Raw genomic sequence first — 5,707 nt, 5'->3', positions numbered from 1 at the left:
TTTATTTATTTATAGCAAAGCTAAGAAGGAGAGGGGGAAAAACTCACTCACACACACGGATACCATAAAAACTTGAATTCTTCGGAGCACACCAAAGGCCTCGGAGAATCCAACAAACACCCATTAGTTCTTTTATCTGAAATTCAGAAAATTGAAAATATACGTTTGCAAAATAATGGCTGACTTTTATAATTTACAGCCCATTTGGAAAAATAAAGTTTACATGTAGACAAAAGGGTTTACAATTCACATGGGTCGGCATGTGGTGTGAATGTACACACATCTCCTGTCTTCCATGTGGTTTAACCCATAGATTTTATCTGTCAACAGCTAAGCAACCCAACCCAATTGATTCTTCTCTTTCTCTCTTTTTTTTTCCAAGCTTCTCTCTCTCTCTCTCTCTCTCTCTCTCTCTCTCTCTCTCTTTTTACCTTTTCTTGAATTAATAACAAAAAAATTATGCATCACATATTAATTTTCAAGGAGCCCACCAAGGAGAATTTAAGACTCATGTCACTCAACCTCGTGGAATTAATGATACTTTTCTTTTCTTTTTCAACATATTAATTTTCCATGTGGGAGCTAGGTAATTACTTGAATGTGACCCATCAACAAGGCTAGCAAGCTAGAATAATTCCCACTTTTATCACACTTGATGATCTTTTTCCTGCAAGTTGTACCATTTCATTTCATCTTATAAAAGAGAAAGTACCCAAATTTAATGGTGAAAGAAACAAAGCAATAGGCGTTACAATGATTAATTGTATTAAGTGACGCCGTTCTTCTTTACCAACAATGCTTATAATTAATTTACTATAAATAAGCCTTTCCATTAGAACCTTCCTTGTACAACCCAAATTCATAATATTCCTTGAGAATCCTTTATTAGCGTATAATAATTAGACCTTTTGAGTTTAGCCCTTTGTAAATTATTACTTGAAAGATGATAGTTTGAGTAAATTGAAAGCCATTGCAACCATGTGCCAAAAACTACCATCCTTAATGATGTTTTTATGCATGCTCACTTACACCTTTTACAGATACAAATATAACCAAAGAAAACCAGATGTTGCGAAGCATTTATATTATTGGAACATGAGAACATGTGCATAGAAATTGCAATAGAAGTCCCAATCATTTTTTTATTTTTTTTATAATTAATGTATCAACCGTTTACACATGAGATTTGAACCAAAGACTTCTTCCTTCAACGACATAACACTGAATGTCACTAGACCAAATGGTCTTTCTTTCTTTCTATTTTCTTTTGCCAAACTCAAGAAACGAAATGAGGATTTTCTCACACACTGATAAGGTGTTATAGAGTTTCGAACCTGAGAGCATTGGTCAGCAAATCAAGACTATTTTCTATTGGACTAAACTGCGTTGATGGAATAAATGGTTATAGATGAATTGATTTTTTTTACCATGATAACATTAAGAGGTTGATTGAGGATGGGCCCCATGTGGGCAAAGCGAAGCACTCAAAAAGCCCATATTGAGCAAGAAAGAGTGGAGGCCCCATGTGCCCACAAGCAACAACTTAACAGTAGGCAAGAAAGGGAGAGTACTTGGGAAAAAACCACGTTCTCACGTCCACTTCTTTGCTTTTTCCCCTTTGTTACTCCTGTCCACTTCTTTGATGTTATGTTAAGACCCAAATGGATAACAGGATAAGCCTTTGCCAATAACGCTTTTTTAGAGTAATGTTGGTTATATAAGCAATTTTGTACATTATCTATCTTCCAAACAGAGCCCATGAAACAACAAACCCATAATAATCCCACAACATAATATACACAGCTAATCCGAAGCAGATCAATTTCTGTGATGAATTAAGAACATTTCCAAATAGTATCAAGCTTATAATTTCCATGAGTTTTATTTTCACTTCCAATGTCTTAATGCAATAAAATAGCACCGAACTTTTAGCCACAGCTTCTAGGGTAAGGTCTTTTTTCCCATCCCCATCTTACTCTTAATACCCCAACAGCAACAACAACATAAAAAGAGGTCTTAAATTCAACACATATATTGAGGAGTGGAATGAGAATTCAAAATAATAAATCATTTGGGAATCAGACAGATTTTCTCCTATACGGACGTCTGAACGTTATTACCATGCATACACCATGTATTTTATACTACCCATCCCTGTTTTCCTCCCTCTTTACAATGACATCCATGTCCACACCATCAAAGAATAAGAATTTCAGGCCACCAAATAAAAATACAAGGATCTGCATGATATTAAACCATTGACAATATTCATTAGAAATGTGTTGGCCGTATTACCTGGTTATTTTCCATATCCATACAAAGCTATGAACCAGATAGAGAATTGTATGTATTTCTCATGAAAATGCATCATCCATAAATTGAAATCCACCCCTTTTGAAGTAAAAGATAATACAAATATGGAAGGCATACTCCAATTGACTGTGGACCCCTCTCCTGCCATCCTCTTCTGCTCTACCTTTAAGAACCATGAAAATCAATGAATACAATAGAGTCACTTAAGAAACGGCCAACTTAATGAAACAGGAAAAAAATGGGAGGGGTGAAAATTGAATTCTCCTCTACCACAAGTTTGCCAATATAAGGGGGCCTTTTCCATCAATTTACCAACATAGGGGGCCTGTACACAAGCTTTGTTTCAGCTTTGACCTGACCACAGAGACAGTTTCAGTTGCCAAAGGCTATAGCTTTAATGCATGTCCACTGGGTAATTTACAGTCTATTTAAATTGCATACCTTTAAGAAAAAGACCTTCAACTTCTGAGATACAAAATGATAAACAGTCCCAGATGTACATCTGGAAAAGAATGACAATTAAGGAAATGTCAACATATGAAGATGGTTTTGCAAGTGCAATATTTCCATTTACCCTTCACCTAATTTTCTCATTCTTAACAACAATGTCTGTCAATAAATAATGGGGAAGAAACAAGAACTAATTTTACAAGCTGATATCTCACAACATAATTTTCAATTGATTGGCACCGACTGAACCACGTATACCCGTTATTATAGCAACAGCTGATTGATAAGGTTGAAGAGTTGCTGCACCAGCAGAGTCAACACAAGTAGTTGTAAATATTAACACACATCAGTGTTCAGTTCAGACATTTTTTAATCTAAGAACGAAACATTCACACAAATTAAAGTAAATTCCATACCTTGATCATAACCGGAGCACAACATATTCAGAGCAATCCATCTTGCATCTATATATCACAACAATGATCTAATAAAGGTAAGTATTATTCATGATGAAGAAAAATAACGAAGATTTATGTCAGTGGAAGTCTATGGACTTGGCTTTAACATCTCTTGACAATAATAACAGAGTGACAAATTCATTTCATGCTAAATTGATAATTTGTTACCCAAATAACTCAGACTCAGAGCATGAAAATCATCGGACAAACATCATGGAAGACGGGATTGATGTGACCTGACTGGACTAATGCAGAAGAAACCTGACTAGACGAAATGCAAGATGCATTTACGTTCATCTTCTCTTCCGAAACAGGCAACAAGATCAAGTTTCCCTTGGATCACAAGACTTGATTCTTTTATGAAACATGCCACTTTCATGATCCAGTCTAGTTGTATGCATATCAGTAGTGTCCTCGGATGCCCATATTATGGCTTCTGATCTCCCTTCCAATGCTTCAACTAGCATATTTAGTTCATTGATAGTGTGAAGTTGAAGGACATATCTATGATTGATGTCACATGAACAAAAAAGCTTTGCATGTTTGAGACATGAAAATCGGTCAGAAGAGCACTTGCAGCGAGCTGCCAACAAGTGTAAGTCATAGAAGCAAGAAAAGCATTCTCTCCCATTGTTCAAATCAAAGTCTCTTTCCATTTTTTGCGGCTTCAAACAAATTGGAAGACTATCTAGTCTTTCCTCCAACATTCGCACTCGCGTCTTAACTGCTCTCGTGAGCATACCATCTTTGCCACAAACACTTTGCCAGCTCATATTTCTTGTAGTCTTCTTTCCAAGAACTGATAGTTCCCAAAGGGCCTGTACAGCTTCCCGAGCTGATCCCAGTAAAAATTTGCCATGTGAAGTTGATGTCTTGCGACATTGCTTACTGTAGAGTTCAACTGCATTTTGCCCATGTTCTAACCAATCAACAGGGGCCACGTTGACTGCCTCAGCACAGTTAAAGCCACAATTAAATCCAGAATGGTATGCCCTCGGAAAAGTAAGAACAAACTCCCCAGAATGTTGGACAGCTCTATGCAAAGGAACACCTTCAGACTTTAAAACTGAAGGAGATAGCTGAGTGACCAGTTCATTGAGTAAATGAGGTTGTTCCTCAAACAAATTGGGCAAATGCTTTCTCATTGCACGTTCCAAAGCGGGAGCATGGCTTCCAGACACTCCATAACATACTTTTGGATCACCCCAGTTAGGGAATAGACTATAGAGGTGGTGGTCCTCAACAAGCCAACAAAATGAAGAAAAGCACATCTCCACATAGACCATGGGACTAGAACTACTGAGATATCACTTGATTTTAAAACTTAGTACAGAACCGGGCAGACGTGGGAAGTGATTTAGATTCCAACCTGACATTGCATACTGATCCGAATCATTTCCGGTTACCACAGACAATGCCTTAGGAAACCCACTTCCAAATACTCCTGTTTCCAAGTCAGCTCCATAATAAACCTCAACCTCATCTGTTGGTTGCTCAACTATTCGCCAGTATTCACCTTCAATATCCTCCACAGAGGGTTTCCATGTTTTCTTTTTAGTTTCACCAGCATTTGAACCCTCCTTAGCATCCTGTATTCCAAAGTAACTCTCCTTGAAAGTGTAGGCATATCTCTGAAACTCATCAAATGTAAAGTCTGATCCTGAACGGAATCCGAACATCTCATCTGTCTCAGAAGCAACGTTTGAACATCTTTTGGTTCTCATTCTTGAGTGCCTCCTTCGTTTTCACTTCCGACCTCTACTTTTCTTTCTCATGGACTCTCTGTTTTGAAGTAACTCAACTTGCTGAATATGCGTAGAAAATTTTGCACGTTCCCACATCTGTTTCTCCTTAAAGAGGGCAGGGAGGAGTCCAGGAAGGGGGAGGGACAATCTTACATATACCATAGGATTCGGCTGCTGGGCATATCTTTGCTATGTAACCAAGTGTATCTTCAAACTCCTCAATAGTTGGATAAAATACAGGTGCTTCATCAATAGCAAGCCTGCATGCTTCGTCTGGATCCCATCTGGCTGATATCTTTCGACTTCAAGGACTGCCAGAGCACTCTGGTGTTTTATCACTTCTTTGGCTGTTCTTATAAGAATGGTCCTCTTTTTTCTGAGATTCTGCTGCCAATCTGAACTTTTCCATTGACTAAAAAATTGTGAAAACCCGACTACCCAACAATATCTCAAAAAGAAGCCTAAGATTCCAGGTAGGTTGATGACTTGATGGGTAGGCAATAGGTAAACTAGTAAACAAAGGGAGCTTCGGGTTTAGAAGATAGAGAGGCATTTTAGAATAAAAGAAGAACTAGGGGTTCAAGATAATAGAAATAGAGGGTAAGTACGAGAAATAACCATACAGAATAAGAAGAATAGAAGAAGAAGACAGAGGATTAGAAACAGAAATACGTAAGAGAATGAGAGATTAGGGTTTAGAAGAACATTGAAGCAAGAGATAATTTTCATTTATCAACCAAT

The 5,707-nt window shown here is 37.5% G+C and overlaps 1 pseudogene; it reads right to left on the bottom strand.

Annotated features, from left to right (window-relative positions):
- On the bottom strand, positions 2,013-5,375 carry LOC18766934 (annotated as a pseudogene).

Source organism: Prunus persica, chromosome G8, assembly GCF_000346465.2.
Source record: "Prunus persica cultivar Lovell chromosome G8, Prunus_persica_NCBIv2, whole genome shotgun sequence".
Taxonomy (NCBI): domain Eukaryota; kingdom Viridiplantae; phylum Streptophyta; class Magnoliopsida; order Rosales; family Rosaceae; genus Prunus; species Prunus persica.
The sequence above is the reverse complement of the archived record's forward strand: the minus strand, read 5'-3'. Positions and strand labels throughout refer to the sequence as shown.